Source organism: Lathyrus oleraceus, chromosome 5 (genome assembly GCF_024323335.1).
Source record: "Lathyrus oleraceus cultivar Zhongwan6 chromosome 5, CAAS_Psat_ZW6_1.0, whole genome shotgun sequence".
In the NCBI taxonomy this organism is placed as follows: domain Eukaryota; kingdom Viridiplantae; phylum Streptophyta; class Magnoliopsida; order Fabales; family Fabaceae; genus Lathyrus; species Lathyrus oleraceus.
In genome coordinates, this window is record NC_066583.1 from 643,295,774 (window position 1) to 643,323,628 (window position 27,855).

Consider the following 27,855-nt stretch of genomic DNA (forward strand, 5'->3'; position numbering starts at 1 on the left):
CCATTAGAAACTGGAGCAAAGTTGAGGAAGAAGACAGATGATGAGTTTGTAAGTGCAACAATGTACAAACAAATCATTGGATTCTTGAGGTATCTTTGCAATACCAGGCCAGAATTATGCGAAAGTGTCGGGTTGTTGAGCAGATTCATGGAGAAACCAAAAGAATGTCATCTCACTACAGTCAAAAGAGTATTGAGATACATCAAAGGTACGATTGATCATGGTGTGCTAATATCGAGGAAAAAGAAGACCAGTACAGATGCATAAGTATATGGTTACACTGATTCAAATTTCAGTGGAGATCAAGAAGAGAAGAAGAGTATTGCAGGCTATTCATGATCTAAGGCGCTCCAATATCATGGAGCTCAAGGAAGCAAAGCATTATGACTTTGTCTTCTTATGAAGCTGAGTACGTGGTTGCATCATATGCAACATGTCAAGTAACGTGGATAGAGACGCTGCTCGAAGAGCTCAAGATAATGGAACCTAGGAAAATGAAGTTGTTTGTCGATAACAAGTCAGCTATCAACCTGACGAATCATCCAGTGTGTCATGGTCAAAGTAAACACATGAGGTATCATTTTTTTTATGGTTCAAGTTAACAAAGAAAAACTTGAACTTGAGCATTGCAAGACATAATGGCAACTACCTGATATATTCACCAAACCCCTTAAGAAAGTCAAATTCGACAAGTTGTAGAGAAGCATCGAGATGAGAAGTCTCGAGAACATGAATTAAGGGGGTTTATTAGAAGTTTTGATTCAATGTTCAGTCGGAAGCTAGCGTTCGACTATGCCGAAGTAGCTAGTCGAAGGTGCATGAGTTAATTGTATTCAACAGAATCAAGTATAACATGTAAGTTATTGTGTCGAAGTCAAAATGTAACTTATATATTTTGGACTTGGATCGATTTTTATAGTTTTGGGTATAGGCTTTAATTACCTATATAAAGGCGTCATTGTATGATATAAATTCTAAACAACTTAACTCAATAAGAATTCTGCTTTTCACAAATTCAGTTTATAGTTTTTCTCTCTTTTCTTCCTTCTTCTTCTTTTCTCATATTTCTTGAAAATCCGTTTGTTCCAACACAAAAGACTAATTTTATGATTAATTTGTAAGAATTCATTTAAAATTAGAGCAAATTTTTTGTATGGCCTTGACTCAATATAGAAAGTTTAAAATTTTGAGATTTTAAAATAAATACATCGTAAGACTCAAGTAGGGTCAGTTTGAGAGTTTATAGAAGAACGAAGGAGAAAACTTTAAACAAAAAGAAAGAGAGTGGAAAAAATTAAATTTTTTTAAAAAAATTATTTTTATTTATAACATCAAAAACCCTCTAATTTAAAAAAAACAAAATTTTATATTGAACGAGAGATTTGAAAAATTTCGGAGGACTTACTTAAATTTTTTAAATAGACTTATATTATTATAATATCTGAAAAATTAAAAATATAATAACAATGAACACTTTTTTATTATTTATATAAAATTATTCTTTTAAACAATAGCAAATATTTTTTTGTATTATTTAAAAAAAATAATCATTTTCGAAAACCATCATCCTCTTCCATCCAAACTCTCAACTTAAGAAATAATAATATTTTTTGTCTTTGTTTTTTTTCTTCAAATTAGAGTATATGTTTTAAAAATTAACTAATGTCAGTCAAAGTGACCGCCTCAATTAACTTATAATCAAATATGATGTTTTTATTGAATATATAACACTGATTCACATGTTTTTAAAATATTAAAATAAGACGGTGGGTACATTTATTTATTTTTAATCTTAGAATGATTAACCCAATTCAATTTAATATTTTTGTCTCAAAATATTTAAGCCACAAAAGAGTGTGGACATTATACAACAGCTAATCAAGTACATATATCATACAAAATAAAAAACAAAATGTGCATTGTATGGAAGAGTGCTCTCAATATACTCTTTTTCTATAACAATTATTTTATAAGATGAATTTTACCACTTTGATGTCCCCTTCTTTTCAATTTATTTGATTTATAGACGACTTTATATATAGTATTATATTTTATTATTTTATTCTCTCTTGTTATTTGTCATGGTTATAAATATATATATTTGTATACGGTGTTGAAATATGATTTTAAATATCTCCACTCATTGTTTTTTATCATATAGTTTCACCAAATAAAATGACAGGTTTGAAAAAAGAGTATTAAAAGTAAATGATGATAACAGTATTTGATATATATATATATATATATATACTCCTATTTATGTACCTACCATGATCTAACTTACTATATTTGCATCGACAAACAAATATAGATATCTTTTCATTCCAATTTGATTCCTATTTAGTGCATTAATTTATTGGTCAGATCTGAAGGGTCCATAACAACCCTTCCGTATAATACAATTTAACTCACTTTATAAAAATTACTAGTTCATATCAATGGGTTGAATAGTTCAAACCAAAAAAATTAAGGATAACTATTAAATTGATTATACTATACCTTTTATAATGATATGTTTTTATGTTTTTTAAGTGTTGTTATTTTCTAAAAATCTTTTAATGATTGCATCAGGAAGTTCAATACTAATTTTATTAGTAAGACCAAATTATACGATCAATGTATTCAGTTTTATCCGAATTAAGCATGTAGTTTAACGGTGGCTCTCTAGTTCGGCTATAAAAAAATTTATTAGGGGCGTAATGGTTCGATTTAAATTAATTATTAATAAAAAAAATAGTTCTATCGATGATAATTGTTTTGGTTCGATTTTTAGTTCTTTTAAAAAAATAAAATCAAATTAAACTTGGTTTAATTTTGTATTACAATAATTTTTTTCAATACATATTCTCTTTTATCGTGCATTTTTAGTATACTATGATTTTTTAAAATAATTTATTTTAAATAATAAATTTCACGATAAATTATAACCTTTTCTTAATTTATACTACATAATAATATGATTTTTATTAGTGGTGGTAGACGAGAGAAGAGAGAAGTAGTTCACTGAGATTAAATTTTTGTAATTTATAAACGGATAATAATATTCACGTTTCGGTTCATCGATTTTGCGGTTTTTAAATCGAGAATTAAATAAAAACACCTTCATTTTTATTAATTTGGTTTGTTTTTCGACTCGGACCAGAGACAATCCATTTTTTCAATTTGATTGATTTGAATTGTTGGTTTAATCCGTATTTTCTCACCCGCTTATACTCCCTACTTTTGATTATATAATTGAAATTGTTCAAATTCAAATCAATTTAAATAAAAATAAAAAATCAATTCAAAAAATCAAAAATTGTAATAAATTAAATATTTTTTTGAATGTTACCAATTGATTTTTCAAAAAACGATCAAAATCAAACCGAACCACGTGTATATATATATATATATATATATATATATATATATATATATATATATATATATATATATATATATATATATATAATATATATATATATATATATATATATATATATATATATATATATATATATATATATATATATATATTTGTATACTTAATTGTTTTTATTAATATGATATATTGTTAATGACTATTCGATGATTCTAATTTTTTAATACTATTTACTATTTTAATTTAATTTAATCTATTTATTTTTATTATTTAATTATTCTTATTTTATAATATTAATTTTTATATATTATATCAAATATATTATTTATTAATATTTTTATAATTTGAATAAAAAATATAATTTATAGTTTAAATATCCAAAAATCAATTTAAACAAAAATCAAATAAAATTGAATCAGATCATAATCTTTTAAAATCGAATTGAATCAATTTAAATCAAATATTTTTTTAGTTTAAAATCGATTAAAACCGTAACGCAAATAAAATGATATAAAATGATTGATGCTTATTCTTATTGAACTGACTATTGGATTGATGGCTGAACCAAATTTAAAAAATATTAACTTAAACTCTCTTTTAATTTCATTGACTTATAATGATTTTGCTATAATTCGATTCCACTTGTTGGTCTTCCTGATTTTAGGTTGAAGAAAAACAGAGAAGTGGAAAAAATCCAATCACAATCACAATCGCAATCGCAATCACAGTTTGTATATTTCCCACTCCTTTTGTTTGGACCATATAAAAAGACAAACACAAAAACTGTACATGTGATGTTCTACGATAAAAGATTAAATAGTATATAATTTATTGATATTAGAAATTAACAATTTTTTAATAAACATTAATCAAAAATAGTTTTTGATAGCGGTGTTTTGAAGGAGTAGGGTCCTACGTTTGGAGCAGGGTGTGCAGACTGCACATGCAGAGCTGAAGTTTTATATTTGTAATTATCGTCTTATGTTATGTTGTTGTACTTTTGACACCGCAGTTTTTAATTTTAACTTTTCACATGCAGTATTTATTTTTCTTGAATTCTGACCTGCTGCGTGTCAATCAATCAATGGAATTTAAAACTAACTCTACTGACAACTGGGGATCCAATCCAATTTACTTGCAAAAAGCAACCATTCCACATTAGCTCAACATTTACATTTTCATGTCAATCTTATATATCTTTTTATTTTTAGTTATGATAATAAAGATAGTGTCATGTGGATGTAACCAATCGGTATAATTTTAATATTCTACTAGGTTAGTATTTTAAAGAGAATGCGGGATCTCTTATTTATTCGACAGTACAAAAATATTTTATATCATTAATATATATATTTTTAATTATTTATTTATTTTTAATCTTTTCTTTTTTGGGACTAGGCCAAAATCTAATAAAAAGATTTAAATCTAAAAATAAGACAAATTTAATATATTTTTTATAAAATATTTTTTAATATCACTTCGTAAAGAATAAAAAAATGGAGGTTATAGATGTGCGATCTATATTAGAAGAAAAAAATGCATAGTTATTTTCTTTATATATGTGTAAAATGATGAAAGACATGTCGAAACGGATTTTGATGGAAGCAAGTATTTGGTTCTTAGTATGCCAAGGAACTAAATCAAGTTTAAAAGATTCAAAAGCTCTAACTAAAATCTAAAGTTTGATTTCACCCACAATTTGTTTCAACCCCTATCTTTTGCTATTTCTATGTAGTGAAACACCCCACAAAACTCTGCTAAAAAAAAATTCTTCCACCATAGTAGATAAGTAAAGGCTAAAACAAAACTATCTTTGTTATCTTTGAATATTCCCCCCACAACCTGCAAAGAATTTTGAATTTGAAGAAAATGTGTAACGTCTCAAACTTCTTTCAGGATTATCGACTGACCCCACAAACTAGCACATGCATTTTCAGCATGTTTTATCCTCACTCGCACGCTTTCTAGGAAATTTCCCAGAAGGTCACCTATCCCAATACTACTTCAAGTAAAGCACGCTTAACTATGAAGTTCTTATTGGTTAAGCAATCGAAAAGAAGATGCATCTTGTTGGTATAGGTAGTACCAATTAATCCTTATAAGTCTTCCTTCAACTATGCAGTCTCATACCTGCACAACCTTTGGATCCCTCTCATTTCGATGTGAATTCGGTTTTTCCCTAGAAGCTGCTAGGAGTGTGTCATACGGTGAACTGGACTTTTTGTTTTTTAATCGCGATGTCGCGGTTAGCAAGAGTCGCCACCGACTTTTCTTTTATCCAATAAGGAAAGGTGGAAAAGAACAGAAAAGACCTTAATTTAGATTCTTAGGTTCGGGAGGTACATTATACAAAGGGAAGGTGTTAGCACCCTTTGTATCCATGGTTATCCATGGGCTCTTAATTGCTCAATCATTTATGTTTTTCTAGTTTGAAAAAGTGGTTGAGAAATGTGTAGGAAAATGTTTTGAAAAGGAGAATTTAACTTTGTAATGATTCTTGAATGAATGTATACAAAGTGGTTATCTCGTTTAGTTTTGAAAATAGTTTAGAAAAATATAACTCGGCAATGATTCTAGTGCGAATGTATACCAAGTGGTGATTTTCCAAAAGGATGTTTGAAAGGTGTGAGGTGTGAAAAGTATTTTTTAGGTTATGAATGAGCAATTAAGGTTATACCTGTCCGAGGTCTTTCCGGGCATTTCCTATCCTTATGAGGGTAAAACTGTCCTTACTATTGAGAAGTAAGTAGTTTATCCTTTGGATGTTAAAGGGTCATCGTAGGGTCATCGATTGGTCATTGAAGGCAACAGTTGTGAGGATACCTTAGCATTCGAAGGGACTATCATCATTTAACCGTAGGCTACACCGAAGGGTCATCGAGGGACAAAATCGTATTTCCGAAGGCAACATCCGAGGGACCATGATTTATTTTATGATGATTTAATCGAAGGGCCATTGCTAGGTGTATCCCCACATTCGCGGGACATGACCGTATTACGTAATCGTGGGGTAATAAAGAGAGGTCCGGTATGGTTTATTTAAAGTCCATATTTTAAGTTCATTAGGTAATTATGATGATTCCGCATTAAATCGATACATTAAAATCAATACATTAAGAATCAATACATTAAAATTGGTTAGGCAATCAATATGAATTTTCACGTTAAAGTGAAATAATTTAGAATCCATCTCCATGAAAGTCTTCCACACATAAAGTGGAGTACCTAGCCAGCCACTTCCTTGAGAATATGCGAGCTTTAACACAAATTAAACACACGGGTGAGAATACCAAGTTAAAGTGCAATTGAAAATTGCACTACAGAATGAACACAATAGTCACAAGGCCAAATAATGCATGATTACAATAAGACAAACATAAAACGAAACATGAGAACAGCCACTGGTACGTTCGCCTCTGCTTCGCCTAGCGAAGGCTTAGCGAATATTCGCTCCAGGCTCGCTTAGCGATGTGCTAGCGAGCGGCCACAGATTTTGAATTTTGGCAATCGTACCGTCTCCGGAACCTTGAATTATGACATTAAATTACAGGCACAGCATGGATAGCATTCATGATGTTCAAGCATACGTAAATTTGCATGTGAAATCAGGTTACATATCAAAATTTAATCATGATGCATTATGTAGGTAACGGTTATCAATTGGAAGCATATAACAGCGATAATACGCAAACCTGTTTGCAATTGCTATGTTGAACTGATCACTCTAGGTATCGGATTGAGCTGGGCGGTGGTAGCTTCGAGGCGGGTGAGCGGCCTTCAGGGTTTCCGTCTTCCGAATTCTCTGGATCAGCAGGGTTTCTGTGTTTCTCCCTCTGGGTCTGTGTGTTATTTTCGTGGCTGAGGAGCCGGTATTTATAGTAGTAGTGGTGGTGACCTAATGGGCTTAAAATGAGGTCCAAAACTTCAGATTTTCGCAAGCTTCGCTAGGCGAAGGAATTGCTCGCCTAGCGAGCAAGCTAGTTCTGGGCTTTTTCCTGGATCTGATGCTTCGCTGGGCGAGTGTCATGATGAAATGTTCGCTAGGCGAAGGGACTGCTCGCCTAGCGAGCAAGCTATTTTGGGCCGCCTTTGGATTGGGCCTGTTGTGAGCTGGGCTTTTGTCCATTTGATATCAGTGCCTTGCAGAGCAAGTCAGAGGGTCTTGAGGAATACTTTGAAATATCGACGGGCAAATTTTGGGGTATGACAGCTGCCCCTGTTCAATATTCTTGAACCGAGAGAGTAGAATGGTATGTGCCATTCGTGGTCTGGAGGTGAAAGATTATTGAACACTAGAATGCCCCAAAAATTTGCGCCTATCCATTAGTCTTGATGGGGATGGGCTTAGAGATGCCATCCAGGAAGTTTGATGACGAGCTTCCGATTGTGTCGTACATTAGACGATGTCTGAAGACATGGATGTCATACCGGGTCATACGCTAGACCGTATAATGAATCATCCATCATGCTGTTGCCTTCGCTGGGGAGTCAGCGTGTGCTATATACTGCTGGGGATGAGGGATCAGAAATGTACCTGTCCGAAGGTAGCATCTGAGTAACAGAATGCGCCGTTCGTTAGGCTGAATCTGCTTTAAAAGGGAGTAGTCGTATACTAGACTACCATTCAGAAATGAACCTGTCCGAAGGTAGCATCTGAGTAACAGAATGAGCCGTCCGTTAGGCTGTACCTGCTTTAAAGGGAGTAGTCGCATACTAGACTACCATTCAGAAATGTACCTGTCCGAAGGTAGCATCTGAGGGGATGAAGGTCTAACTTGGTCGTACATTAAACCATATCTGAGCAGAATGAGCCGTCCGTTAGGCTGAATCTGCTGAAAAGGGAGTAGTCGTATACTAGACTACCATTCAGAAATGTACCTGTCCGAAGGTAGCATCTGAGGAGATGAAAGTTTAACTTGGTCGTACATTAAACCATATCTGAGCAGAATGAGCCGTCCGTTAGGCTGAATCTGCTGAAAAGGGAGTAGTCGTATACTAGACTACCATTCAGAAATGTACCTGTCCGAAGGTAGCATCTGAGGAGATGAAAGTTTAACTTGGTCGTACATTAAACCATATCTGAGCAGAATGAGCCGTCCGTTAGGCTGAATCTGCTGAAAAGGGAGTAGTCGTATACTAAACTACCATTCAGAAATGTACCTGTCCGAAGGTAGCATCTGAGTAAGGGAGTAGCCGTATACTAGACCACCATTCAGAAATGTACCTGTCCGAAGGTAGCATCTGAGTAAGGGAGTAGCCGTATACTAGACCACCATTCAGAAATGTACCTGTCTGAAGGTAGCATCTGAGTAAGGGAGTAGCCGTATACTAGACCACCATTCAGAAATGTACCTGTCCGAAGGTAGCATCTGAGTAAGGGAGTAGCCGTATACTAGACCACCATTCAGAAATGTACCTGTCCGAAGGTAGCATCTGAGTAAGGGAGTAGTCGTATACTAGACCACCATTCAGAAATGTACCTGTCCGAAGGTAGCATCTGAGTAAGGGAGTAGCCGTATACTAGACTACCATTCAGAAATGTACCTGTCCGAAGGTAGCATCTGAGGAGATAAAGGTCTAACTTGGTCGTACATTAAACCTTACTTGAGTTGTTGAAGATCATAGTGGATCGTACGTTAGATCGTATCTGAGCTGGAGGTCCAAATGGATCGTACGTTAGACCGTATTGGAGTTGCAGAATGAGCCGTACGTTAGGCTGTATCTGAAGAAGAAAGTAGTCGTACGCTAGACTACACCCCGGAATATACCGTACGCTAGGCAGCATCCGAGGATTTGAAGATCCAAATGGGTCGTACGTTAGACCGTATTGGAGTTGCTAAAAGCCAGAGTGGATCGTACGTTAGATCGTATCTGAGCTGAAGGAGTCATATGTTGGGCTGAATCAGAATGAACCGTATGTTAGGCTGTATCTGATAATATTTGTTGTATTTGCAGTGAATATCTGGGGTGGGCTTAGAGATGCCACCATTGGGAAGATGTCAGAACGTTCGTCAGATGGATTATATCTGAGAGCTGTATTCGAATCTTGAATGCGATCAGAAGGATAATCAGCCTGAAAAATAAAGTTAGTTTCATGCAATGTCATGATGCATGCGTGTGCCGTGATATGATGTGATGGATGAATTATGCGTCCGGAATAAATGCGGGCATTGTATGCATGTATATGTTATGAAATGATGCGGAATGAAAATTGTATGTAGGTGTGTAATATGAAATGATGTAATGAATGCATTAGGCGTCTGAACATTCTTCCAGGGAACACTACTGGGGAGATAAATCTCAGTCTGCCGGTCGGAGACATTGGTATTGATGACCCTGTCTCGGCTGGGGGATGCTTGATTTCTGTCTGACGGTGAAAACACTCCACAGAGCCTGGCTGGGGATGGAAAAGATGACCCGTTTGTCTAGTAATGCCACTCTCTTCTGGGGAATAATTGGCGTTGTCGGGGAATCGGATTAGCAACGGATTCATTGGAAAGCATGATTAGACCTTCTCCTTGGTCCTGAAGTCTCGTAGTAATTGCAATTTCCATTTTAGGCATGTATTTTTGATAAACATTGATCATATTCAAATGCATATATCAATTCAAATTAAATCAATGGACGTTTATGCAAACAAAACAGAATAGTAAAATAACAACATTTTTTCCGAAATGAAGTGGTATTGATTTTGAAAGAGGGCCTATAAACAGGCAATTTGTGTACAAGGAGACAGAAATCCTAGTAAGAGGAAATTGTCAAGAAAACAAAGAGAAAGCTATGCAGAAAAAGTCCTATTGATTCTAATTCCACTACTGTCATCATGTCTTCAGGCATCTCATCTCCTGCTGTCGGATAGAGGTGATTGGCTTGTTCAGTCCCTTGAACTTGGTTGAAGCTGACAGAAAACGGGACATAGTCATACGCTTTAATCCCTAATTTTTGCCTGGACCGCATTTTCAGGTTTTCAGTCCACCGGGATACCCCTTTTTGCCCAAGCCGCCTTTTCAGGTTTTCGCTTGCCGGGTGCACGTCTTTATATGTTTATCCCTAATTTTTGCCCGAACCCTTTTGGTTCGCCGGGATGCCCTTACTTTTGCCTAGGTACGTCGACCTAGCGGGTCTCTGTTATGCGTAGTATTTTTTAACTATGTCCGCGTTCACAGGATGCGGGAAGTCTTCGCCATCCATTGTAGCAAGTATCATGGCTCCACCGGAAAATACCTTCTTAACCACAAATGGCCCTTCGTATGTGGGAGTCCACTTGCCTCTGGGATCACCTTGTGGTAGAGTGATGCGCTTTACCACCAAGTCGCCGATTTGATACACCTGTCTCTTGACTCTTTTGTTAAATGCCTGGGTCATGCGCTTCTGATATATCTGCCCGTGACAAACAGCCGCAAGTCTCTTCTCATCAATCAAATTTATCTGATCGAGTCGAGTCTGAATCCATTCGTCCTCGCCTAAACCCGCCTCTTTCATGATCCTTAGAGAGGGAATCTGAACTTCCACTGGTAAAACGGCTTCCGTTCCGTAGACTAAAGAGAAAGGAGTTGCCCCTGTCGAAGTGCGTACTGAAGTGCGATAACCGTGGAGGGCAAACGGTAACATCTCATGCCAGTCTTTGTACGTTACTGTCATCTTTTGTATGATCTTCTTGATGTTCTTATTAGCAGCCTCTACGGCGCCATTCATCTTTGGCCGGTACGGGGAAGAGTTATGGTGTTTAATTTTGAACTGCGTGCAGAGTTCAATGATCATCTTGTTGTTCAAATTAGTACCATTGTCAGTGATAATCCTTTCAGGGATGCCGTATCGGCAAATAAGGCTATTCTTGACGAAACGTGCCACCACATTCTTGGTGACAGAAGCGAATGAGGCTGCCTCTACCCACTTGGTGAAATAATCAATATCGACGAGAATGAAGCGATGTCCATTAGAAGCCGTGGGTTTAATCTCTCCAATCATATCGATGCCCCACATTGCAAAGGGCCAAGGCGCTGTTAACACGTTCAATGGAGCAGGAGGCATATGTACTTTGTCCGCATAGATCTGACACTTATGACAGGTTCTGGAATGATGGTGGCAATCAGCTTCCATGGTAGACCAATAATACCTTGATCTCAGAATCTTCTTGGCCATTGTATGTCCATTAGAATGAGTCCCAAAAATACCGTCATGCATGTCTTCCATAATCTTTTCTGCTTCCTTTTTATCCATACAGCGAAGCAGAGTCGAGTCATGATTACGTTTGTATAACACTCCCTTACTCAGAAAGAATTTAGCGGAGAACTTCCTCAGGAATTTCCTGTCATTGATGGATGCCCCTTCAGGGTATTCCTGAGCTTCTAAATATCTTTTTACGTCGTGGAACCAAGGTTTTTCCCGTACTCCCTCAGTGTTAAGTTCATAACAGTATGCCGGTTCATCTAGTCGCTCAATGGTAATCCTGGGGGCTTCCCCGTCCCATCTGACTCTGAACATAGATGACATGGTAGCTAATGCGTCTGCCAACTGATTCTCTTCTCGTGGAATATATTCAAATGTAATCTCTTCAAAGTATGGGATTAATGTCATTACCTGCTCTCGATAAGGGATGAGATTTGGATGTTTAGTATCCCATTCTCCTTTGATCTGACTGATTACCAAGGCCGAATCTCCGTATACGCTCAAAAACTTGATTCGCCAATCTATAGCAGCTTTGAGTCCAAAAATACATGCTTCATACTCAGCCATATTATTGGTATAATGAAAACATAGTCTAGCTGTGAAAGGCGTATGGTAACCCTCGGGAGAAATGAGTACAACCCCAACACCATGGCCCAATGCATTAGAAGATCCATCAAAGACCATAGTCCATCGGGATCCCCATTCGGGTCCTTCATCTGGTTTAGGTTTTTGATAACACGAAATTATATCGCTTTTTAAGACTTAATTCAATTAAATTATTTTATCATTTACGCTAATTTATCCCATTTCATCAGATATTATGCAGTATTTCTTTTCTATTTACATCAGGTACCCATTTTGAAGCAAAAGTGAAAAAGGGAAGAAAAGGAGGTGTAAAAAGCAACAAAAAGGAGAGAAAAGGAACCAAAGGCCAAAGCCCAGCCCAAAGCGCACAAGTCACCAATGCTGTGCCTGTGACGGACGTCACAGGACGCGTGACGAGCGTCACGCGAAGTAGCCTTGTGACGGACGTCACACATGGTGTGACGAACGTCACACCAGTCCTCTATATTTTTGGCGCAAGGAACTCAACTGACCACGTTGAAGCCCACTTCCACGCACGCTTAACCCTCGGAAGCCTACTACCATGCACGCGGAAACCCTTGAAAAGTGGTTACACCAGCAGCTTATAAATAGCAGCTAATTGGGAACTTCCAGATACAAGTTTTTGCACGCTCAGTTTTGCGGAAGCTCTGCCAAATTTACTTTTCACGCCTTTGCCTATTTTTCTTCCTTTCCAGCATCGTCCACTTTATTTATTTTATTTTGCAAGCTTTATTTTCTTTTTCCCTTGCAATTTATTTTTCCCCCGTTCTTAGCTTTTAGATATTTTTCGCGTAGTAGTTTCTACACCGGAAACTACTGTGCAACTTTATACCGGATTTAACCTTACGTTATATTCCAGTTTTATTTCCTTGTTTTATTTTACTGTTTAATTGAAGAATCCAAGAACAAATCCTACCGGCTTGTGGTGGAGTGTTCAAGACCATTGTATTACGCATTCAGGTTCTTTAATCGTTATTTAATTTTTAATGTTTTATTCTATTGTTTATTTACATTGCATGCCTGGAATGAGTCTGTTTATGCATGATATAGATTCTTATTTATTTAGCATGTCTGGCTAATTTGCCCAGGTATCGGTATGTAAAGTAAGCAGAAAGAGGGGTCAAGACTAAGTCGGTCTATTCAAACTTAAAATTAGAATCAATCTTTTTATGGTCTTAACTTACAGGTTTAATAACAAGATTTTTTACAAAAGTAAAAGACATAAAGAAGTTGAAACCAACAGAGCGAGAGTTTGAGGTTTTAACTGGACAGTGTAAGTTAGTCATTAAGTCTATCTCAGGGCGAGAGCAAGTTTTAGAATTAATTAAATTCTGACCTTTTTCAAAAAGTATTTTTAAAGATTGAATGTGAGGACGAGAGTTAAGCATTTAGATTTAATTGTATAACCTAAGTCAACAGAGCGAAAGTTTGAGATAAGGGTGTTTAAAACGGTCAGTATTTTCTTAAAAAGAGTTTCTGCAACTTTATTGTTTTCAAAATATGATTTTTGACTTAATTATAAGTGACAGCTACATTAATCTAAGATCATGGTTTCTTCAACAGAGCGAGAGTTTGAGATAAAACCTTTAACCAATAAAGTTAATCGAAACGATTTATTTTAAAACCGAGAGACCGACAAGGAATTGATTCCCTAGTTTTGACGAACTACATACCGATATCCGTTTTATTGATATTTAATCTAGATATTAGTTTAGTTTTTAGTTTTTCCCCAGACAATCAAACATTTTCACCTTAGATTTACGTAGTAACTTTAGATAACGGTACATCGATTCATAAGTCCCTGTGGGATCGATATCTTTTAAAACTACGCGATAGAACTGTGCACTTGCAGTTTGTATCCCATTCTCGACTCACACAGTCGAGCGATCAAGTTTTTGGCGCCGTTGCCGGGGACTTTTATTCAATCGATATCGTAACTCTTCCGTTACGCTGTAGAGACTAAGGTTTCTTTTTCCTTCTATTCTTTCTTTCGTTGATTTGTATGCCACGCACTCGCTCTCAAGGCGAACCGCTCTATTTACGAATCAACGATATCGAACTATCTCTCCGAGTCTTACGACGAATTCGGGAATATCGTGCTGAAAACAATCTCCCTCCTATAAACCTTCCTGATATCAAAAACATTTTTCCTTCTTTAACCGAGATGGCAGAACCAGCTCGTGCTCTTAGAGATTACGCCGCTCCATCGCAAGATGAACCGCATTCAAGTATTGCTCCTCCCGCAATAGAAGCAAACAACTTTGAACTTAAACCTTCACTGTTGCAGGCTGTGCAACAGAACCAATTCTCTGGAAATCTTACCGAAGATCCAAACCTTCATTTATCCGTATTTGTTCAATATGCTGATACTGTTAAAGCTAATGGTGTCACTTCAGAGGCAATTCGACTTCGTCTTTTTCCTTTCTCATTAAGAGATAGCGCTAGAAGATGGCTACAATCTCTCCCTTCCAACTCAGTCACCACATGGAACGAGTTGAAGAAAGTTTTTCTTGCCCGATATTTTCCGCCAAGCAAAACAGCTATGTTAAGAGCCCAGATAAACGGATTTAAACAGAAAGACAACGAGTCTCTTTTCGAAGCATGGGAAAGATACAAAGACATGATGAGACTTTGCCCACACCATGGTTTGGAAGACTGGTTAGTAATTCACACATTTTATAATGGTCTCTTATACAATACAAGGTTAACAATAGACGCCGCTGCAGGTGGTGCATTAATGAACAAACCTTATGCTGATGCTTATCAGCTTATCGAGAGCATGGCCCAAAATCACTATCAGTGGGGAACCGAACGGACAACAGTGGAAAAACCTCAACCGAAAACTGGCATGTACGAGATAAGTAACCTTGATCACGTCAATGCAAAAGTGGATGCTTTGGTCCAGAAAATTGAAAGTTTAAACGTATCACCACCAACCGCCGTGGTTGCTATAACTCAGAATTGCGAGGTCTGTGGAATCCAAGGCCACACTCCTGCGGAATGTCAACTCTTGACTGGAATCCAAACAGAGCAAGTAAACTATGCTCAAGGAAGCCCCTATTCGAATACCTATAACCCAAATTGGAAGAACCATCCAAACTTTTCATATAAGAGTAATAATGCTTTATACGCACCTGGACAGTCTCCGAATCAAACCCCATCTATACCTCCGGGATATCAGAAACCAAATCCTAACAATAATACCCCTAGAAAATCCAACTTGGAAATCATGATGGAAAATTTTATAGCTTCCCAACAACAAACCAATAAAGATTTCTTAAACCAGAACATACACACTGGCGAACAACTTAAACAACTCGCAAGCAAAGTAGATGCCTTGGCTACCCATAACAAAATGCTGGAAACACAAATATCTCAAGTAGCTCAACAACAAGCACCTACTGCTGCACCAACTGGTACATTCCCTGGACAGCCCCAACCTAATCCGAGAAGCCAAGCTCATGCAATTATATTAAGAAGTGGAACGGAAGTGGAAGGACCGTCTGATCCAAGGATAGAAAACCAAAACCCTAAGAAATCTACTGAGGAAAGTGAACCTAAGGAAAAGGAAGAGAGTAATAAGGATACCCTAGAAAAGAAGGAACCTTATGTACCTCCACCACCTTACAAACCACCTATACCTTACCCTCAAAGGCTTGTTAAAACCAAAGATGTAGGCCAATTTAGAAAATTTGTCGATCTCCTTAAGCAATTAAACGTTACAATTCCATTTACCGAAGCTATTACGCAGATGCCCTCATATGCTAAATTCTTAAAAGAAATTCTTTCTAATAAAAGGAAACTTGAGGATAGCGAAACCGTTACACTCCCTGCCGAATGTAGCGCTATAATCCAAAACATGCCTCCTAAACTCAAGGATCCAGGTAGCTTCTCTATACCCTGTCACATAGGAAAATTTGTCATCGACAAAGCCTTATGCGATTTAGGAGCCGGAATTAGCGTTATGCCTTTATCCATATGTAAGAGACTGGAAATGGGAGAATTAAGACCGACCAAGATGTCTGTACAACTAGCAGATCGTTCCATCAAATATCCTGTAGGAATCCTTGAAAACGTTCCCGTACGCATAGGTCAGTTTTACATCCCCACTGACTTCACAATTATGGACATTAGAGAAGATGACACTACACCTATTATACTAGGAAGACCATTCTTAGCAACTGCCGGTGCAATCATAGACGTAAAACGAGGAAGACTCACCTTCGAAGTAGGTGAAGAGAAAATTGAATTCATTCTTTCCCAATTCTTGAAAGCACCTGCAATAGAAGATACATGTTACTTCATGGATATCATCGATGAATGCATAAAAGAAGCAGAGTCAGGAGAAGACAAATCATCAGACTATCTTTTAGAAGACAAATCTAAACAATGCTTAGCAATAGCACCAGATCCTACGCAGTGTCTTAACAAACCAACCCCTGATTTGAAAACACTTCCCAAAAATCTGAGATATGAATTCCTAGACTTAGAACTTGAACGACCTGTGATAGTCAATGCAGATCTAGGAAGACTCGAAACAGAAAAACTCCTACATATCTTAAGAAAATATCCAACCGCACTAGGATACCACATAACCGATCTTAAAGGAATAAGCCCTTCTATTTGTATGCATCGCATCATGTTAGAAGAAGACGGTAAAACCTCTAGGGAACACCAGAGAAGACTAAATCCGATCCTAAGTGAGGTAGTAAAGAAAGAAATAACCAAGTTATTAGAAGCAGGTATTATATATCCTATATCTGATAGCAAATGGGTCAGTCCTGTACACGTTGTACCAAAGAAAGGAGGCATAACCGTTATTGAAAACGAAAAAGGAGAAACTATAACTAAACGAATCGAATCGGGATGGAGAATGTGCATTGATTATAGGAAACTAAACAAAGCAACCCGAAAAGATCATTTCCCTTTACCATTCATTGACCAAATGTTAGAACGATTAGCAAAACATTCACATTTCTGTTATTTAGACGGTTATTCAGGCTTCTTTCAAATACCAATTCACCCTGATGACCAAGAAAAGACAACATTCACATGCCCTTTTGGTACCTTCGCGTATAGACGAATGCCGTTTGGTCTGTGTAATGCCCCTGCAACTTTTCAAAGATGCATGATGGCGATTTTCGCCGACTTTCTCGAAAACATCATGGAAGTATTCATGGATGACTTTTCTGTATACGGACAAAGTTTCGAAGAATGCCTTGAAAACCTGGAAAGAGTTCTTGAACGATGTGTAAAAGTAAACTTAGTACTTAATTGGGAAAAGTGCCACTTTATGGTACAAGAAGGAATTGTTTTAGGACACATCATCTCGAACAGAGGAATTGAAGTAGACAAAGCCAAAATAGAGGTAATCGAAAATCTTCAACCCCCAAGAACCGTGAGAGAAGTACGAAGCTTTTTAGGACACGCCGGTTTCTACCGACGATTCATCAAAGACTTCTCTAAGATAACTAAACCCTTAACCGGACTATTAATGAAAGATGCTGAATTCATATTCGACGATAATTGTTTAAAAGCATTTCAAACTCTTAAACAAGCATTGATCTCAGCACCCATTATGCAGACACCAGACTGGAATGAACCATTCGAAATAATGTGCGATGCCAGTGATTATGCTGTAGGTGCTGTTTTAGGACAAAGAAAGGATAAAAAGCTCCATGTTATATATTACGCTAGCAGAACCCTGGATGAAGCACAGATGAATTATGCCACAACCGAGAAAGAACTCCTAGCAGTAGTATTTGCGCTAGATAAATTTCGTTCTTACTTGGTAGGAGCCAAAATAATAGTTTACACCGATCACGCTGCTATCAGGTACCTTCTAACAAAAAAGGATGCTAAACCTAGACTCCTAAGATGGATCTTGTTACTACAAGAATTCGACTTAGAAATCAAGGACAAGAAAGGAACTGAGAACGTAGTAGCAGACCACCTCTCTAGACTTGAGAACCTTGAACCAGAAAGAACATCCATTAATGATGATTTCTCGTATGACAAACTCATAGCTACTTTGGAAGAGAACAACTCCGACATGCAAGTAGAAACCACCTTAGCTATATCTATCATACCATGGTACGCTGATCTAGTCAATTATTTAGCTGCCGGAATAGTTCCACCTACTTTATCTTACCAGCAGAAGAAAAGATTCTTCCATGACATAAAACACTATTACTGGGATGATCCCTTACTTTTCAAAAGAGGTCCCGATGGTATTTTCCGTCGATGTGTACCCGAAGAAGAGGTAGAAAATATAATCCAACACTGTCACTCCGCGCCTTATGGTGGACACACAAGTACATCCAAGACCTGCTCTAAAATCCTACAAGCTGGCTTTTATTGGCCAACTATATGGAAGGACGTGCATGCGGCTATTAAGGAGTGTGACAGATGTCAACGCACGGGAAACATATCTAGACGTGACGAGATGCCACAAAAAGGTATTTTGGAAGTAGAGATTTTTGACGTGTGGGGAATAGACTTCATGGGACCGTTTCCATCCTCTTTCGGTAACAAATACATACTCGTGGCGGTTGACTACGTATCAAAGTGGATCGAAGCTATAGCTTCTCCAACTAATGACACCCGAGTAGTAACTAGACTCTTTAAAAATATAATATTTCCGAGATTTGGCATCCCAAGGATAGTAGTCAGTGATGGTGGATCGCACTTTATATCCAAGGTACTCGAAAAACTACTACTTAAATATGGAGTGAGACATAGGATAGCAACTCCTTACCACCCTCAAACCAGTGGACAAGTGGAAGTATCTAACAGAGAAATCAAGCAAATACTAGAAAAAACGGTCGCCACTTCAAGGAAAGATTGGTCATTGAAATTACCAGAAGCTTTATGGGCATACCGAACTGCTTATAAAACTCCCATAGGGACGACCCCATTTAAGCTCATTTATGGAAAATCCTGTCACCTCCCGGTAGAATTGGAACACAAAGCCTATTGGGCTATTAGAAATTTAAATTTGAATTATAAAGCCGCCGGTGAAAAGAGAATCCTTGACATAAACGAATTAGAGGAACTCAGAAGAGACGCCTATGAAAATGCCAAAATCTATAAAGAAAGAACAAAACAATGGCATGATAAGCGTATATCAAGGAAAATCTTCAAGCAAGGCGACGCAGTACTCTTATTTAACTCCAGACTAAAATTATTCCCGGGAAAACTACGATCCAGATGGTCAGGACCTTTTCATATCACTAAAATCTTTCCCAGTGGAGCGGTAGAAATAAAAGGACAATCTACAGAACCGTTCACCGTAAACGGGCAACGTCTGAAACATTATCACTATGCGGAAACCAACGAGGATTCGCAAATTCTACACTTAGACGAAACGCCCCCAGGACTCATAGACAATATTTAACAGTTTCTTTGTCGAGCTTGCGACATTTAAACAAAGCGCTTAGTGGGAGACAACCCACAAATTAATCTGTTATTTTATTATTTTATTATTATTATCATTTCTCTATTTTTCTCTTAATTATTCTTTTAATTCCTATTTAGTATTCATTATTGATTTATTCAAAAAAAAAAAATATATCTATATATAATAATAATAATTCTTTTCTTCTTTCGGCATTTGGCCAAATCCTGACTTAAACTCATGTTTTCTTTTCTCTAGTTAACACTAACCAGATGGGACATTTTGACCGTATGGGTATCAAGTTCAGAGGAATGGCTCAGAAACGAAGGTTTGAAGAACTAGCCACTAGAGAGATGCTACCTAGTTTATATGCTGATGATTGGGCTATGACTGCCCTTGGACTGAGACAGAGTGTCCTGTTTTTGCTGAATCAGATAGGATGGGAGACCTCCCCTATCCTGAGACATTTCACCACCTACCGGAGGCTCACACTAGAATTCCTTAGTTCATTAATCTATCTACCTAGCCATGGAAAAGGAATTACCAGAGGTTTTATCCAGTTCAGAATGTTCAATATGGAGTACCAATTTAATATTAGAGACTTCACCAACCTTTTGGGTTTTCCTACCTCCTTTGATACATTCACTATAAGCCAGGAAGAACTTTTTGAGTATAGAGAGCTTGAACACTTTTGGGGTAAGCTGACTGGAAATGATGAGCCCGAAGAACATGAGTTTCTCTCTGGAAACATACATAACCCGACTTTTCGCTATTTCCATAAGATCCTGACCCACACTTTATTTGGGAAGAAGCCAAATAGTACTTCAGTTTCACGTGATGAACTCTTCATCATATTTTGTGCTTCCCAGAACCGTCCAGTAAACGGTGCTACTTTTATGTTAGCTAATTTGGACCACCTTATCCAGGATGAGAGAGCACCCATTAGAATAGGCGGCCTGATAACTATGATAGGTAATGCTATTGGATTACGTCAGCCTATGCTTGACCTGAACCCTTTTTGTGGCATTACCACTATGAGTATACCTTTCCTCTTCAACCCTATGTTTATAGCAAACCTAGGGTATGATGAGTTTGAGCTTGTTATTGATAACCAGGTTCTCTGCCTATTCACCCTGCCCGATCCTAGGACTAGTGTTCATAACCAAAGGAACTGGCTCTATAACCTGAATGAAACCCCAACTCCTGCTGGATCCACTGAATCCATCCAGGATTATGAGATTTGTGATGACTATGAGCACTATGTTGACCATATCTCTCTTGCTGAATCTGACCCTCAGACTCCATCCGGTTACCATGATATTGATCCTCCTCCTCAGCCTGTCCTGACCGAAGAATCAGCCATGCCTGATCTCCGGCATCATATGCCAGGAACAGATATTAAAACCGTCATTGAAGCCTTGATGTCAGAACAAAACGCCCTCAGGGAAGATTTCCACAGCTTGAGACTTGCAGTCCTAGAACACATGAGCAGCACGGCAAGTCAGTTACGTATGTTACGGCATCATGTTAACTCTTTTACTCCTCCGGCCAGAGATCCGAAGATAGATGGAATTTAGTTATTTTTCCTTTCTAAGTTATTTAGTTTTAAGCTAGATTTTTTTCATTAATGTTATTTGAATTCATGTTCATTTCTATTTCATTTTATTATTTTCCCTTCCTGTAATACATTATGATCCTTTTTATTGAAGCTGTTTAGTTAATTTCATTATGCAAATGCCTGTTACGTTCTACTGTTGTTACCTATTATTATTATACAAAGCAAGTAACGTGCATAGTGCATTAAAATTGCAGACTAAAAATAACCATAAGCTAAATAAAACATTAAATTACGCTACCAAAGTGATTCTGTGAAGCGCTACTAAGCCTTTCCAAAAAGGAAGTGTGACGAGCGTCACACAATCCATGACGGACGGCACACTTAGTGCCTGTTACGAGCGTCACAGCTTTGTGACGAGCGTAACGCCCCTCAGACATGTGAACGTTAGGGAGCCGTTGGAGACGAACGTTACACCCCTACCTTTTTACATTCCCCATTCATTTTTCATTTACCACAATTAATTACTTTTCAACCACTCTTTCTTTTCACCTCCCACATTTTACCTATAAATACCCTCCAAACTTCCTTCTTTCACCACAAACAATTCTCTCATATCAAATATACAATTCTTTTCTTTTCCAAATCACTCATTCAAAAATTCATCACAATGGCGGGAAATCAAAATTTCGGAAATATCATCTTCCGATCCGGAGATGACAACTATCAGCAAGAGCAATTCGAGCGCTTCCAACAGCGAGGCGTCGCCCCCACCAGGTACCCCGATTTAACTTGTTTACAACAATTGGGCTTACTCCAAGGTATCGAGTGGATGCTCCGTAGAGCCGATTTAACCTTCCTTTGCACCCATAACCAACCCACCTATCCTTCCCTAACCTTAGAATTCCTAAGTTCTTACGACTACACCACTCCCGCCGGTGAAGGTGAATTTCTAACCGGTACAGCAACCTTCCGTATGTTTAACACCGAGTACTCTCTAACCCAACGCCAATTGAGTGCCATGCTACAATTTCCCACAGAAGGTCTGCTCCATGCCAGAATTCCCCCAACCTCAAACTGGAACACAGTTCTAGTTTTCGACCTTTTTAAGAAAATTTCCGGTATAAATACCTACAACTGGGAAGAACTCCTCCTCTCCCACATCCATAACCCCACCATCCGTTATTTTCTCCGTATCCTGCAAAACACACTCTTTGGAAGACCAAACAACAGTAAGGTCAACTCAAAAGAACTCTTTTTCCTCCAGTGCGTTTTCGAATCGGATACTACGGTAAACGCCGCCTCTTTTCTCTTTCATCATATCCGCACCTTATGTGCTAGAGGCCGGCAACCATTCATAATTGGTGGATTAATAACCTCCATAGCACTTGGCCTGAACCTAGGGGATAAACTCCAAACTTTAGAATCCCTACCACCCCTGTCTATGGATATCAGCTATTGTCGCTCCAGCCGCCTGATTAAAAACAGAGTAGGCGGAGGATACTATCTTATGGTGAGCAACCAAGCTGTCCCAAGTGTTGTGCTACCCAATACCACCCTAACCGATGTCACAAACCCGAACCGCCACCTCTACGATCTTAGCGCTCCTGAAACCACCGAGCCTTCACAAACAGACCAGCAAACAGATGAGTTTGAAGAAATGGAACAAGGTGATCATCCGCCAACACAACCGTCAGTCCCGCTCAACCCTTCCAGTAACGCAGCCGGCCCATCCTCCCAACGTCGTCGACGACGAAGGCCTGCGACCAACGATGACATTATGGATGCTATCGATGGAATGCAGGCACAGAATACAGAGATGATGCAGATGATGCGTCAAATGCAACAGCAACAGGATGCTCGGAATGCCATAACCGACCAGCGGTTTACTGAGTTGTTTAGCAGATTCGACAGCTTAGACATACGTCAAAGATCACCAGGACCAAGAACCAGAGGTGGAAGACAGCCTTAATTGTATTTTTCTTTTCATCTCCATTTTGTATTTCTTTCCCTTAAAACATCGAGGACAATGTTTAGTTCAAGTATGGGGGGGAAATTATTCTTTCCATTCTCATCTTTGTTTCAAGTTTGTACTCTCCCTTTTCATCGTTATTTCCCTAAAAAAAAAAAAAAAAAAAAAAATATATATATATATATATATATATATATATATATATATTTTTTTAAGTCCTGAATGTGAAAAAGTTTCTATTATCTATTTCCCTCAACTTTCTTGAGCCATAACAAAAATTTTAACACACCCAATAAGTATAAAGGTTGCTTACTTTATAAAATTTGAGTAAAATCAAAACAAAATCATTACCATAACAACGCTCGGAGAACCTCAATATGTTAGATCAGGATAAGTACCTATTATACCGATTCCTTGAACTTTTAGTTCTATGGCAACCCCAAGTAGTTTATACAGAAGTCAGCACCATCTTAATAGCAAACTACGTGGAGAGCCGATGAATATAAGTGAATGATCCCCAAAGTAACCTAAGATAATTAAATTAGGTGATCCTTACCAGATCATTTAATCTAAAGGTTGCAGATCATGTAAAAGCACAATATGAAAGATCCATTATGAGTTGGTTCAGTAGGAATCTGGTACTGAACTTGGTAGGGCGGACTACGGTTCGATCCCCCGCAATTTGCAATGGGCTGAATAATGAAGTTATCCGACTTATGTACCAGAACTTCTAGCTAAAAGCGGATCATAGTCACTAACCGGTTACTCCACTATGTGCGCGAAAGGATAAAGGGCTTAATGTGATTTCGCTAGAATGAAAGCGGGTGAAATAAGACAAAAGGAACCAGGATATCTATCACAAGGTATTTAAACTGATTGGCATAAGGTAAGGTTATCTAAGTTGTAACGGTAGTTGTTGATGTCAAGATTAAACTCAAGTCCTCCTAAACAAAAATCCATTGGCAACCTAGTACGAATTGATGTGTGCTTTAAAATTTCATCCGGCTAAAACTTTTAACAAGTTCTATACTGAATTTTGCTTGAGGACAAGCAAAGATTTAAGTATGGGGGAGTTTGATAACACGAAATTATATCGCTTTTTAAGACTTAATTCAATTAAATTATTTTATCATTTACGCTAATTTATCCCATTTCATCAGATATTATGCAGTATTTCTTTTCTATTTACATCAGGTACCCATTTTGAAGCAAAAGTGAAAAAGGGAAGAAAAGGAGGTGTAAAAAGCAACAAAAAGGAGAGAAAAGGAACCAAAGGCCAAAGCCCAGCCCAAAGCGCACAAGTCACCAATGCTGTGCCTGTGACGGACGTCACAGGACGCGTGACGAGCGTCACGCGAAGTAGCCTTGTGACGGACGTCACACATGGTGTGACGAACGTCACACCAGTCCTCTATATTTTTGGCGCAAGGAACTCAACTGACCACGTTGAAGCCCACTTCCACGCACGCTTAACCCTCGGAAGCCTACTACCATGCACGCGGAAACCCTTGAAAAGTGGTTACACCAGCAGCTTATAAATAGCAGCTAATTGGGAACTTCCAGATACAAGTTTTTGCACGCTCAGTTTTGCGGAAGCTCTGCCAAATTTACTTTTCACGCCTTTGCCTATTTTTCTTCCTTTCCAGCATCGTCCACTTTATTTATTTTATTTTGCAAGCTTTATTTTCTTTTTCCCTTGCAATTTATTTTTCCCCCGTTCTTAGCTTTTAGATATTTTTCGCGTAGTAGTTTCTACACCGGAAACTACTGTGCAACTTTATACCGGATTTAACCTTACGTTATATTCCAGTTTTATTTCCTTGTTTTATTTTACTGTTTAATTGAAGAATCCAAGAACAAATCCTACCGGCTTGTGGTGGAGTGTTCAAGACCATTGTATTACGCATTCAGGTTCTTTAATCGTTATTTAATTTTTAATGTTTTATTCTATTGTTTATTTACATTGCATGCCTGGAATGAGTCTGTTTATGCATGATATAGATTCTTATGTATTTAGCATGTCTGGCTAATTTGCCCAGGTATCGGTATGTAAAGTAAGCAGAAAGAGGGGTCAAGACTAAGTCGGTCTATTCAAACTTAAAATTAGAATCAATCTTTTTATGGTCTTAACTTACAGGTTTAATAACAAGATTTTTTACAAAAGTAAAAGACATAAAGAAGTTGAAACCAACAGAGCGAGAGTTTGAGGTTTTAACTGGACAGTGTAAGTTAGTCATTAAGTCTATCTCAGGGCGAGAGCAAGTTTTAGAATTAATTAAATTCTGACCTTTTTCAAAAAGTATTTTTAAAGATTGAATGTGAGGACGAGAGTTAAGCATTTAGATTTAATTGTATAACCTAAGTCAACAGAGCGAAAGTTTGAGATAAGGGTGTTTAAAACGGTCAGTATTTTCTTAAAAAGAGTTTCTGCAACTTTATTGTTTTCAAAATATGATTTTTGACTTAATTATAAGTGACAGCTACATTAATCTAAGATCATGGTTTCTTCAACAGAGCGAGAGTTTGAGATAAAACCTTTAACCAATAAAGTTAATCGAAACGATTTATTTTAAAACCGAGAGACCGACAAGGAATTGATTCCCTAGTTTTGACGAACTACATACCGATATCCGTTTTATTGATATTTAATCTAGATATTAGTTTAGTTTTTAGTTTTTCCCCAGACAATCAAACATTTTCACCTTAGATTTACGTAGTAACTTTAGATAACGGTACATCGATTCATAAGTCCTTGTGGGATCGATATCTTTTAAAACTACGCGATAGAACTGTGCACTTGCAGTTTGTATCCCATTCTCGACTCACACAGTCGAGCGATCAGTTTTCCATTATCAGTAACAAGCATGACATCCTCATCTGGGAACTCAAAATTCATAGATTGGTAATCGTCCACCGCTTGATGAGCCAAATGATCAGCTAGCACGCTTCCTTTGATTGCTTTCTGGGTAGTATACTGGATATCGTATTCCGTTAAGATCATCTGCCATCTCGTTATTCTTCCGGAGAGGGCAGGCTTCTCGAACATGTATTTGATGGGATCCATCCTAGAAATCAACAAAGTGGTATGATTCAACATATACTGTCTTAGTCGGCGAGCAGCCCAGGCCAAAGCACATCAAGTTCTCTCGAGCAGTGAGTATCTTGTTTCACAGTCGGTAAACTTTTTGCTCAGGTAGTATATGGCATGCTCTTTTCGACCAGACTCGTCATGTTGCCCCAATACACACCCCATTGAACTTTCTAACACGGTCAAATACATGATTAGAGGTCTTCCTTCGACTGGTGGTATCAGAATTGGAGGTTCCTGGAGATATTTCTTGATTTTGTCAAAGGCTTCTTGGCATTCGTCATTCCATATCATCTCTTGATTCTTCCTCAGTAATTTGAAGAGGGGTCTACAGGTAGCGGTCAAGTGGGAGATAAATCGGGCAATGTAGTTCAAGCGTCCCAAGAAACCTCTGACCTCTTTCTCCGTACGGGGAACTGACATTTCTTGAATAGCCTTCACTTTAGCCGGGTCAACCTCAATTCCTTTACCACTGACAATAAAGCCCAAGAGTTTACCGGATCTTACTCCAAAAGTGCATTTGTTCGGGTTCAATCTCAACTTGTATTTCTTCAACCTCTCAAACAGTTTGTATAAATGATCGAGATGTTCCTCTTCAGTATGAGATCTAGCTATCATGTCATCCACATATACTTCTATCTCACGATGAATCATATCATGGAACAAAACCACCATAGCACGCCGGTACGTTGCCCCGGCGTTCTTTAGACCGAATGGCATTACTTTGTAACAGAAAGTGCCCCATTGCGTCACAAACGTAGTTTTCTCCATGTCCTCAGGTGCCATCTTAATCTGGTTATAACCCGAGAATCCATCCATGAAGGAGAACACTTTGTGTTGAGCGGTATTGTCCACCAGAGCATCGATGTGCGGGAGTGGAAAGTCGTCTTTGGGACTTGCTTTATTCAGGTCTCGGTAATCTACGCACATTCGCACCTTACCATCCTTCTTTGGCACTGGCACCACATTAGCAACCCATTGAGGATAAGAAGTAACGGCTAGAAAACCGGCATTGAATTGTTTCATAACCTCGGCTTTGATTTTCTCAGACATTTCAGGACGCATGCGGCGAACCTTTTGCTTGACAGGACGGCAGTCTTCCTTCGTAGGCAGCCGATGCACTACTATGTCAGTATCCAATCCTGGCATGTCTTCATAAGACCAGGCGAAAACCTCTACATAGTCATGTAACATCCGAATCAGTCTTTCTTTGACACTGTTTTCCAATCCTGCTCCTATTCTGACTTCTTTTCTATCTACTTCAGTACCTAGATTTACGACTTCGAGTGACTCTTCATGCGGCTGTATAGTCCTTTCCTCTTGCAGTAATAGTCTGGCAAGCTCTCCAGGGACTTCGCAATCTTCCTCACTTCCATCTTCGGCTTGGTAGATTGGATTTTCAAAGTCATAATGAACAGTAGCGGAATTATTATCAATAGGATCCAAAGTGGATACGGATCTGCAATTTGTTACGTGAGTGTGTGTAAGAAAGCATAGCTTGTTCGAAAGACGACAGGAAAAATAAAGAGCGCAATATTTGAATGCGAAAAAGTCCACTGATTTATTGAATATGAATATGCTTATGAAATGACAAAACCCTTAACAAATTAGCTATTGTGCCCCGGGCGTAGACACAATGCTTTAAGAAGTTCAATTGAAAAATTAAAGATTTGCAATACTAAATGGACAATAACAATTACTCCTGACT

At 37.8% G+C, this 27,855-nt stretch overlaps 1 pseudogene; it reads right to left on the reverse strand.

Moving 5' to 3' along the window:
• Positions 1 to 14,685: 14,685 nt before the first annotated feature.
• LOC127089345 (uncharacterized) lies at positions 14,686 to 14,785 on the reverse strand (annotated as a pseudogene).
• Positions 14,786 to 27,855: the final 13,070 nt, after the last annotated feature.